At 35.2% G+C, this 12,973-nt stretch overlaps 1 protein-coding gene and 1 long non-coding RNA gene across 4 annotated transcripts in view; one reads left to right on the plus strand and one right to left on the minus strand.

Moving 5' to 3' along the window:
- Nucleotides 1-2,788, minus strand: part of LOC134790818 (uncharacterized) — a 91,988-nt gene extending 89,200 nt beyond the window's left edge. For both annotated transcript variants that reach the window (XR_010144221.1, XR_010144222.1), the window contains exons 1-2: nt 2,561-2,788; nt 906-1,045 (exon numbers count right to left, since the gene is read on the minus strand). This is a non-coding gene — a long non-coding RNA (uncharacterized LOC134790818). The remainder of the gene's footprint in view (nt 1-905; nt 1,046-2,560) is intronic.
- The window catches only part of LOC134790798 (protein muscleblind-like), a 402,804-nt gene that overhangs the window by 100,320 nt on the left and 289,511 nt on the right, over nt 1-12,973 (plus strand). The gene's annotated exons all lie outside the window — the stretch shown is intronic.

Genomic DNA, 12,973 nt, shown 5'->3' on the forward strand with positions numbered 1-12,973 from the left:
TACAATTTGCTAAGCAAGTTTTGTATTGTACTGTTGGCTATAAGCACCGGAATGGAACTTAAAACCTTTGTTATTCTCCCCCCTATCACATCACAATACTCGGTTAATTAGTCTAAATAACAGTATTTCGCCAGACGCGAAAACAGAGCCCGTTAATTGTAATGAAGGCAACCAATTCTCCTGCGTGAACTTAACGCTCCCCGAGCCGGCCTGAAAGGCGGCCCTCGCAATACGCCAGCAAGTTTGCCAAAAACAAGCCCATATAACGGTCTAGCAAACAGTGCAAATGATGCGTTAGTGACAAACCGACATTCCGCCTAGCGCGATCCCTCTCTGTTGCACGCTCAGAGACAGAAACGGCGGGGCGTGACGTACGGCGCGAAACAAGACAGGTTATTATCTTACTACAAGCGAAAACACGTCAAAGGACCTCAGATATTTTCCACACGTTCACGAGTATTCACAGGAGACTCGAAAACGAAAATTAGTTAGTGGTTTTTTTTTTTATTTCTGTCCAAACGTTTTCCGAGATTTTCTTTGTTAGGGTATAACAAACGCCACCTTTGAAATTGAGGTACGCGAACTGAATAACAAAGTAGCCACATACTTCATTCGTACCTGTACTTAGTAGTGTCACTTGGACACTTTTTCAGCCTGATTTTAAATATAACAGCAAGATTTATTAATAAGAACAGTCGATGCTCAAAATAATAGCGTGTTAAAATTGCAAAATTGGGCTAGTTGTCGGATGGACAGCTTCGGGTGGGTAAATAGTTATATTAATATATATAAAAAAAACATTTACCTTTTTTTTTCAACATTCGGGTAGAGGAGTGGTGCATTATATAAGAGTACTAAAAGCTACTTATAAACTACAATAGAACAATTAAAAGTGTGGGTACAACCTCAAGTTAGAAGCGAGTAATCCCGGCAGTTCGCGCGTCACGTGCAGATTGCGTGGTATCCTTCGCCACATATTTCGGGAGACCGTCGTTCTCACGCTACTCTGCGTCCTTTTACTTCGTTTTTCGCTGGATTAATTTGTCTGCGTATTCAAATTGCAAATTACAGTACGTTTAAAAGGTTGATGTTTACTTTTTATTTAACATTCGTTGAAATGTTAAATACGGTATATTAAAACAGACATGTATGTAGGTTTTAATAATATAATACAACTCTACGGTATACGGCGTGATGTGATTGATAACCTGACACAATGCTAACTTTATATAACCATTGTTAAACAGCTAACGTGAAGATACAAATAAGGTAACAACTTTTTAAACTACCGTCGTCATGTTACTGATTCAATTAGTTAGGTACTGTTCATATTACATAAGTTTAAAAATTTTATACGACTACGCATTTAAATAGGAATGTCTGTTGGAATTATTCAAAATACGAGTCAAAGATTTGTATGCATTTAGTATGTACATTGTAAATATGAGTTTTGTTTAGCTCTCGCTAGATCCATGTACAGTCAGTAGCAGAAGTTGCTAAGCGGGCGAGGTTTTCAAAATTACCGTGGCACGTTCTTATTCTCTTAACAATAATGTTGCGTCAAAATAATTTTTAAACACCTGGCCCGCTTAGCAACTTGTGCTGCTGACTGTACGCCCCTGTGCAGAAGCTATACAGCCCCCTGTGTATTTTTTCCTGTGTATGAAGAAGTCATAAATCACCGGGATGTAAATCTGTAGCATCCAGTGCCGCATGAGTGACACGCCATTATCGCACTCATCCCGGCCACGCCACAGCCTAAACTTACTTCTTCTAAATCTCAAATTCTTGAGTACTGTAAACATTCGTCTGCTTATATTTATTTCTTGCATTCCTTGAATTTACCAAACAGAAACAAAATAAAGGCTTGTATCAATGATACATGTATTTCAACGGTTGAAACGATCATTTACGGTTTATCTGACATAGGTAGGTATTTAAATTTGTCCTGAGATGATATAGGAGTTTTATAAAAGTGGGTCTCATGTAAGTATAATGGAATTCAAAGAACTTTGCGTAACTCAGGACATTTAGACTCCCTACGTACGTCATATTTCAGCCAGACTTAAGTTATTGCGACCATTTTAACCCTAAATTCCAGGTGCAAGTTTTTTTATAAATAATAATGATACAAATATTTTTATAAACTAAACAATGGTTATTAAAAGTTCGTAGAATGAACCACTTAATCAATTAATCAATACGATGAGGCATTATTTATGAAGATATGTATAACTGTAACTTTTTTATTGTCTCCTAATCTAGTCAATCGGCCCCTGCCTCGTACAAAGTCGTATTGGGTTGGAATCTCGAATTCCTTCCAGAGTAGGTCCAAGGTCTGTTGTACACAACTGTGCGTTTAGAAAATTATTTAATTGGAATAATTGCATCTAACGTATATTGTACCATACGCTAGACGCAATACATTATAATATAACTTATTTCAAAGCTGTTTTTTCATTAACTGATTTAACTGACTGCGCGAGGATGATGACGAAAATACAAGTAGCTACGTATGTATTTAATTTAAAACTGCTTTATTTATACACACTATACTTACTTGTTCCATAAAATCCAATTTATTATACTTTTTTCCAATTTGTTCCTAATAATAACATCACCCACTACACATTTTGCGCGAATGAACTGCATAGCATAGGTAATCGATAAAAACAATTACATATTAAAAACAAAGTTTGTTGAGTCGGTCAATCTAACATTAATTATTTATAATATTTTAAATAAATTAATTAATTTCAGTAATTTGCAATAAAACCGACAGTCATAAGTCATAACTGTCATTTGATCGATAGTGACAACTAAGCGAACCGAACAAAATCCAAAGAGGTTTGCTATGGCTTCGCCAAAATAATAGACAAGTATAAAGTTATTTTCTAACGAGGAGGCAAACTGACATTTTATCACGCCAGGTGGCGCCTACATAATGGAGTTGCTGCCACTGTCAAATCACACGTTTTTTCAAATAAATTGTAAACATTCTCCTTTTTCTCCAAAATACTCCAATATTGTGCGACAAATTGTGGAAATATAGGATCTCCCTTTTTTCCCCAAGGACCCGATATGCATAAATCGGCGAGAAAAAGCTTTGAGTATCAAAAACTAAGGCAAATGACATAAACCGTTTTTATAGGCTGCATTTTAAGGAAGATAAATATTTTGGAAAGAGTAAATATAGAGGTAAGCTAAGTTTTAATGAAGTAGTACATAATTTAGAGCATAATGGCTTGGCCACACATGCTGTACTCCATACGCATCACGACTTTGTGTACCTATCTGATAGTGTCGTAGGGCGGGCGTATATGAAACGCCTTCTTGTACATCCAGGTGATCCAGGTATACACCAAAGCTTTGTTTTCGATCGTACACTTGTAATATAAAAGGAAAAACTGCACGTGAGCCTTCGAAAATTTGAATAAATGGTAAAATACACAAGATAACCTCAAATATATTAAGTGATTATCTTTATACCAAATCAGCTTTTTATCCACCAACTGTAGCATTTCTCCTTCGAAGCTCGGTTTGCAGTTCCCGTACAGTCATAAATGAATACATTTTTACCATCGGTAATATAATATTTTAGTTAGAAATATGCAAATAAAATCAAAAATCTCGCTTGTTTCTTACTTAGGAAATATTGACTTGTGTTATATTTACTGGGTAAAAGATAACAGATGTGTCTCAAAGACTGCAATCAAATGGTTTTAGAAGTGTTTTGCAATAAATGTAAAGAGCAAATAGATACAAAGAATTGTATACATATATATTTGGTTAATTAACAATTACTTTAGTGTTAGTGTTAGAGTTCCCTAGTCCCAATACCGCAGATTCAACATCCTCAGTCAACATAACCTCACGGTCAATATTTGCGTTATTGCTAAACAAACTTTACTCAAGCATACATTCAAATACTAACACCCGCATTCCTTAAAAGCAAATCAATCAATGTCACGACACAGAAAAGTAATTTCTACGACAAGGTATTATAATCCACAAGCCCGAGAGTAAAAATACTTAATGAAAAAGAATGATAGGTGCGTACCAAGAATTCAAAGTACCTACCAAAATTTCCTGCCAAAGTAATGGACGTCCGACAAGGAAGCACGCTTTTCGTTTTCGCTGATGTATTTGATCACAATAAGTTAACAAGTTGTGTGATTTCTCACATCCATCACGAAGCTTTGAGATAGCGTGACTTATATCATGTGTCATATACATTTTCTCATGTATAAGTACGCCACAAGTGCTGTAAACATATTTCATTTGATATTTAATCGCATATTTTTCGGAATGTTTATTTGGTAACTGGCCCGACCTGTCAATCCAAAGTCCTTGATTGTAGAAACTACTTTTTTATTATACATGTTATATCAATAGGTTAATCCTGTCTTACTAATCAAACTGAAAAGTGTTATTTCACGTTAAAATAATGTTTTCGTCTCTTTTCCAGGTAACGATCAACAAAGTTCTATCTAATTAGCGAGGGTAAGTAAGCTAAGGAAAGCTTTTATTTACATTATTTACGTACATTTTAATTGTTCTTATAGAGTCTGAAGTTTCCAGTTGAATCTGTCTGTCTTGATGCAGTGACTTTAACTCGTTTATATCCTAGCTGTTTCAATTGTAAATTCACGAGTAAAGGTCAAAAGTTATCAGCACTTAATAATATTTCCGTGGTCTCGGTTAAACCTATTTTCTTAACTCACTTAAACTTAGTACCGTTAAAACTGCCACCCATTTAAGTATAGCCACGTATTTTTTTCATAAGTTCATTTGAATTAATAAAAACCCCTTTAGTCTTAGAGATAAAATGCTTTAAATTGCGTCTAGTTTCGAGTACAAATAGCCTTTCAATTTGTATAAAGTAAGATAAAAAATATGTATAAGTAACTATATAGTTACTCATACTAATAAATATGTATGAGTAACTATATAGTTACTCATACATATTTTTTATATATGTATATGTATAATAAAAAATATGAGTAATATACAAAAAAGTTTTTTTATATTTTTTGATTTACCTATATATGCAATAGCATATAATTAATTTGTAATAAAACCGACAGTCATAACTGTCATTTTATCGATAGTGACAGCTAAGCGAACTCGTGCTATTGCACGAAATACAATTTAACACTTATCTTGGCATTATAATACCCGTGATACATGGAACTTAAAAAAATCTAGCAAGTTCATTTTATTACCTAACCATATAATTCTGCCATCAATATGTCAGCTACCCTCCTTTCTTATAGAAAAAAATAATGGACACAAGTGTCATTGTAAATTAATTAGTAATAATCAACATGGTGCCACGGAAACAACTGATTTCGGTTCGCACTGGAAGTTTTGCATTTATTTCTTAATAGATTAGTATATATTTTTCCATAATTTACATTTTGATGCGTTCGAATTTAAAAACATTTAATACACAGAACCTTACATGAAACTGTTATGTATTATATTTGATACATTGCCAAGAACTCAGAAATGTACATGTCGAAAGGATTGTATTACATTTAATACATTGCCAAGTTATCGTCAAAATAGTTTTACATGTTTTTTTTAAATATTTTTATGTTTGTGGGGTTACAAAACATGTTTCAAGTATTTAATATTATATTATTTAGTTATTGAACTTTGTTTTTTTTAAGTACTAAATGTTATTTAACTGTATATTCGTATGCTGTAGCATTATTGCTACGCCGTAGCCCGTAGCACGGAAAATATGTGCATGGCAAAAAATGCCCCTAAAATAAAAATAAATGTTTTTTTTTGACTTATAATTATTTATTTACTTTTCATATTTTACTCAACTTTTTGCTGGCGACTTTTTTGAAACTTTACGGGATCAAATTTTCCGCCCATGTGATCAGGTATTCGTAGATATAATTTATTTTTACAGGTGTAATAGTCATCTGATGCTTTAGGTTGCGTTGAATTAGCAATAAATGATAATTTCTGTTGCATTACATGTTTTATTTTTAATAAGATCCACATTTTTCTTCTAAAAAGTAGGTAACAATTTTGTCGAGGGATTGGCATTGTATCAAATATGATACATATGATTTTCCGAAACTGGAAAATCCTGTATTTTCCCCTTATTTTTTAATAGTCTAATATGGTCAATAGGTGACGAAAAACATAAAAAAATATTATTGAGATATTTTGAGCCTTGCCAAGATAAGGGTTAACACGTTCACTGCGGTAAGCCAAAACCTTTACCTAAAATGTAGTGCGTTACGAGGCCTAATCCGCCCCGTAGTGGTTTACACCTTGGTGCGTTACGGGTATAAAAGTGCCCCGTACACCCAAGTCTGTTAAAACTGCTATAAAGTCCTGAAATATTTTATTGTATAATTTTTTTTCTGACAAATTTAAAGAGTATGAAATTACCTACGTCATGTTCCCTTCGCACGTAGATACGATAAAAACATATGCAATGCAAGAGAAATGAAAGGACGGGGTTATTTACTCCCCGTATCGCATTAAAATTGAAAAACTACGAGGCTTAGCAAACCCCGTAACGCATATACCTTATTTATGTCGATAAATTAATAGTAATGGGAAATAAAACAAACGATAATTTTAGCGCTTACTATAGTAATAATTAGACATCGTTTTTCAGGTTGAAACCTAGTTTTAATATTAAAAACATCACTTTCGGATACAAATTGTCTGGAACTGATTGGTGTAAATATTACTGAACAGCCATCAACAATACGTAACATTCAGTGATATGATATCTCGTGAAGTATATTACTTGTTCCAAATTATACCAATTGTTAACTACATTGTTTTTGCAATAACACCATTCTAGCATGCGTCCCAAACGCATTATTTTTAATTTATCGATAAGAAGTCTTGCAATGCTGACTGCACTAGTGACTTTGTGGTCATAACCCGGTACGGGCCAGCTGAAATCCATACGGGGTTCACTGGAACCCGTATCGCACCAGAAGGCGAAATTTGTTCCCTGGTCGGTACGGGGTTCCTGAGACCTCGTATATTTTGAATATACCACTTTGTTATACTTTTGACAAGAAACTCATGTATATTTGTCTTTATCATAGTCATAAAAATATCCAAGATACAGCTTCCGCACCAGCGAGTTAACACGATTTTTTAGTCTCCGCACTGAATGGTGACATCGTACGGTCTTCAAAAGCCCCCGTAACGCAGTGAACGTGTTAAGATGCTCTGTGAGTGTTAGTAGAGTACAATGGCTGAAATGACCTTTCGTTGAAGGCCGATATTCTAGAACAAAATGCAGCAATATGTTTAGGCGAGGTCGGAGAGTCGCATGCCGAGCCATCTAGGTGGCGTGAGAGAATACCCGGAGCTAAATAGTGCTATGTAAGCAGCTCTGCAGCACGAATGGACTAAGATTTGCATGCTAACTCAGTTTTCATAAGTAATAGTTTCGTTTAGCTGTAATAACCCGACCAACTTTGTTCGAAACGTGCCAACTACGTCGACTGCAAAATATTTAGAACTTGTGAAAAATAGTTGCTCAAGAAACGTTAGAGTTTACCAAACATACATTAAGCAGTTTCGTGATTTTAATGGCGGTTAGAATGACTAAGATAAAGTGAGATTTATTTGTTAGCGGTATAGAGTTATGCAGAATGTAGTCAGAATCAAATATGCTAAAATGTATAAGTAAATTCAATGTTTACTTGAATGACCTCAAACAATGTCAAGCTATATACTATGTTTACTTGTATTCCAATGAATAAATATCATGGGATGCGTAATACGCAGCCCCAAATTCTCTGTCCAGTTTTCTCACCTTCAGCGACCTTGTTTATGTTGGCAATCTCTTTTGAATTTATGAAACAAAGAGATGCAATTTATCACAAACAGCCGGTAAACTGGCAAAGCGGTTAAATTTAAAAGGGTTAATCATATTTCTGGGCACAATAAATAACTTACAAATTGTTAAACGTATCCCGGGGGCAGAGAGACGCGGCTCGCGAATGCGGATTTCCAGGGATAAGTTTTTCCACTCAAACTTTATTCTCACCTCAAGTTGTGCTATCTGTCTGTTACTTATATTCTTCCTCCAAATGATTTAGTTTGCCAGCACTCGGCAAGAAAATATTTTCTTTTCAACTACATCAGACGTATGAATGCACAATGCCAATGCCGCTCGAGTCGCGAAGCGATTATAGTGACAATAAGTTTACAACAACAGCATCGAAGCTTCTATTCTGTTTTGTTTGACGACGTTTGCAAGTTACTACTTAGGTAATGACGCACGCCAACTATTTAATATACAGTGTCAATAAACCACTGAGATGTGCTATGATAATATTAATTCGGTTTGTCATCTTCAAAATCTATTTCTAATTCTCCATTACGCATTGCGTTGGCAAAGGTGGATATAAAGAAATATTTTTTATTGTTTCACTTTTGCCGGATACTTTATGCTACTTAAATTACTTACTTGCTTTGTTAAGCAATTTAGACGTTATAATTTCTGAAAGTTCTTTTCGTCAAAATATCTGTTGGTTAAATACACGTTTAGTCCTCATGAAAGAACGAAGTTATATCGGAATTTACAATATTTACACAATATGTCAAACGTGTAAAATGTTAGAAAACAAAACAATTAATTCACCACAGCTGATTTATTATTTTAATGCAAATGCTAGATTTCCAAATGTTTTATCTGACATTTTTTGTGAATATCAGTTAAATATGTGTATCCATAATACGTCTTGAGCAAATCCCGCGAGATCCCCGCCAGAAATTATACATTGAATTGGTCAGAGCCATTTGTGTGCGTTACATTTTCATTATGATTGATGCGCTCGCACCATAGATCCTGGCGAGACCTTACCATACAAATGTGCTTAACCTTCACCCCGCACTGATCCTACCGCCTTACGATAAATCTATCAGGTCTATAGGAAGAAAATATGAGGGACATTTTTGGTTAAGTTGTAATGTAACTGAAAAAAGTACATACCACCAAATAAAATTATCTTATGGTTTCCAGATTTTAAAAATGCCTTCATACCTACTATAAAGTACATTATTAATTATTAACCAAGAGGTTTTGTCATGTAGGTTAAAAATTGTTCACGTCAAATAATCTCTGACTTTTACTACAGAAAACTGTTACAAAACAGGTCAACCAATTTTATCAGGGAGCATAACAGTGCATACGCAGTAACACACAACTAACCAGCATCTCACCCTAAATTTTAATATAATAAACCGTCTGTGTTCCATTAGGAGTAAATAGGACACGCTTACAATGAACCATTTTCAAACGTTGCTCAAGTTGATAAAGCTTAAAATTCAAGACATCTTTAATAAAACCAAAAATGTAATAACGCCTCTCAGAGTAAAGACGCATAAATCGTTGTAAGATAGGTCTCAATAAAGATAGCGGTAGCTCAAGTCTGTCATAATTTTGAACACGTTCATAAATCCATCAATATTTAAGCTCTCCGGCCATAATATTTTTCTTCTCGGTCCCCGACGCGAGGTGCGTCACACGTGCGTCATAAATTCCGATAATCCATGGCCTACGCTGGTGTGTGTACCTTCAGGTCGGCATTGTATTATGAGCATGTTATGTGGGATACCGCTAAGACTTCATGATTCAATACGACGGGCCTAGGCGTAGCAGAAATTAGGCACGAGCATTACCAGGCTTCGGCAGGCACAGGGATGCCATAAGTTACTGCCTGTTTGTCTCAGGGCTATGAATAATGCAGATATATATTTTACTTATTTTTTTATTGTAGTCGACAATGTTCACTAATGTATATTCAAACTGCTTATTTGTATTTAATATTATTAACGACGAAAGTAACTTATCGTTCCAGAAACTTGTTTACCGAAAATCCAGTGCCCAACAGTGGGGAGTGGGGCGTGGGTGAAAATTGAGATGAATTGTTGTGTTATGGGGTGTAAGGGACACGTTTGCATGCGCCGCGTGGCCCGTCTTCCAACAAATTGTATTAAAGGAAGCCAATACGTGACGTGTGTGAACGGCGGCTTACTTTTTAAATAAGTATACATTTAGGTACATTTGACGTCTTTGCTTCTATAGATTCTGCCCGCATTTTAGTCAATAAATGAAAAAGCTAAGTCTATTATTATATTTCAATAATAAAGATATTGATATAATAAATATATTTATTTATATAACAGAGAAAATCTAGGATAACTTCATTTCGTTTCAAATTTCTTCTTCTATATGTTAGTACACTTGTTTCGGACAGATATTGTATTATTGTTTAGTCAAATTTGAAAAAAAAATTGAACAACGCTTACAAAACTGCTAGGTAGTTTGACTATAGGTAATTTATATAGAATATTAGCCACATTCTACATCATATTAAAAGTTAGATGAGATGCTCATCTATTCTTATACTTTTCCTTTCATAATATCGTCCTTACTACAAATCTTTCTTCCTAATTATCTTTTGGAATGCGCGATTATGATTTTTTTTTGCTAGCCTACTTTGGTGTCCCACTGCTGGGCCTCCCCTCGTTTTCTCAACTCGACCCTGTTATGTGATGACGACTGGGACGCATTCTACCCTAAATGGTGGGAAAAATGCCGATTATGATATAATCTCTAAAACTGTAAACACAATAAAATTGTTTGTTAGATCGTCTCCTTAAAACTATTCAGTTTACCTGACCTGGTTAAGTAGATGGCACACGTATCACGTTTGCGAAGGAATATTTTATCGTAGAGCCCGCCGTTATTGGACTTGCCTTTTTGGCGTTTAAGGTGAACGGTGATGTGTTTATTCAATTTGGTGGCGTGAGCAATATTGTTACCTCGTTCTTTTCCATTCACTTACCGTACGGTACTTGAACGTTACTACACCTACTACCTATCCTACTGCCTACAACGTTAGTTAATCACGTCGTGATGCTTTAGTAGTTCAATTCAAATTCTTAGAAAAGTAACATTCTTTAGAATTTTTAAGTCGTATTCATAAACCTACTTTATGACATAACTCAACACTGTCCAATTTATACTACATAGATGTGATTGGGTTTAAATAAACTTAAATCTACCGATTATGTATGTCACTAATTTCTGTAAGTGCAGGTTTTTAGCCAGACAAAATATACAAGAGAAATTGATCCAGTAACGTACATATGTAATATATGTACATTGAAAAGTCCTGCTACAGAGTTACGTTGATAATTGAATCATTAAATGGCAGAAATAAATGTTACGTTGCCCAATACAATAAACGTTTTCGTGATGGATGCCCGTGCATTTGTCAACAATATATTGTTTGCAAATCAACTGCCGTTCTGCGATGGCCATCATGCATAACAGAAAGCGGAGCATTCTTGATTAAAACGTACACAGTGTATTTTTAAACTCTACCTGTTGTTGACCATTTTCAAAACTTGTGATTTTTTATAAAGTACGGTACCTGCGTAAACATACTTAAGTATATTAAGAGTTTATAAAACTTTGCGCCTTGGTTGTCGTACAGTCAAGTGTAAATATATGGGCGCACAAATCATCTCAAAAATATGTCACATAGCTCTTATGTTTTTAATGATATAGTAGGCAAACGAGCAGACGGATCACCTGATGGTAACAAATGATACCAAACAGATGCGGGATGCGGGATGGTAAGCATTTCGCTCGTACTTGTCCGTACATGTATTGGCCCGAACGAGATGCACAATAATTAAATGACATCATTCAAATATCATACTGATGTCAGTGTACGTTCGAATCGGCCTCTTAGTAAAACTTTTTCAATTTTAGAAGTTGGCTAAAATAGAACGTTAGCCCAAATTGCATGTTCATTAATAGGTACGTTCGCTTGTTTCCTATCATAGTTTACTTTGTGTTATAAACTTAACTTATGTGTTTTTATTTGTGTGCAATGAATGCATGAAATGCAATGAATGAATGTAATGAATACTATTTGTTTAGCATTATACAGTTCAGGCAATGTTGTCACTGGCAGCTATGCCATTTCTACGGCGTTGATGCTCTGGTATCGAGCAATATGAATGCCGCCGGGCTGACTTTAATATTATATCGATATCGGTCTGCATAATATACAAAATGTTCATTTCAGTCAAACAGAGCGAATGTCACATGTTTGTGGACAAACATTACATGATAAATGCTACGAGAATAGCAATGGATCTCGTTATATCTACAATGATATACTTTTTAACGTGTTCTAGCGTAACGAAATAATTGATTCACACGCTGGAATAATTTTATAGCATTTTTTTTGTTACAAGGCAGCCGTAGGTAAGGAAAAATAAAGCATTTCGTCTTTTTTTTTAATGAATAATGATCTGTCTGGTCTAGACTGTGATGGCCCTGACTTGACTGAGTCTTGGATGTTTTACATAAATAAATATACATAACTTACTTAAGTATATCAAATATCTTTTGACCAACTACCTATTATGTTTTATTATTATAATATGAAGCTTACTTTTATTTTTATTTTAGAAGATACCGGCTTTGTGATCTTAAATTTAATAAATATCGTGATCTAATCGAAGCCGCTCTAACTGAAGTTTCTTCTGAAACTCGTATCGTATATTTTCTTTAAATGCGCCTATCTCGAACAATACTTAAGTAAACTCGTCACATAAAGGGGCTTTTAACGAGACCTTTTTCGTAAAGTTACTAAAACAGCCCCCCCGAATGATCCATTATCTTCTCACGAGGACAAGTTAGCGATCTCCTTCCGTCTATTTTCACAAGTAATAACTAAATTTATCGTCGGACTTTCGGTCGACATCGTAGCGTCTTCCAATATTGGTAGTTGTGGAGTCGCGTCACGCACGCGGGCCGCGCGGCGGCGGCGCGCGGTGGGCTGGAGCCGGGCCCGCGCTCGCGCCCAGCGTCGTTCTGGTCGACGACGCGTCATTAAAATTAACCATCATTACTCTTGTAAAGCGACTCTCGGCGACGGAACGCGCG

Source organism: Cydia splendana, chromosome 5, assembly GCF_910591565.1.
Source record: "Cydia splendana chromosome 5, ilCydSple1.2, whole genome shotgun sequence".
Taxonomy (NCBI): domain Eukaryota; kingdom Metazoa; phylum Arthropoda; class Insecta; order Lepidoptera; family Tortricidae; genus Cydia; species Cydia splendana.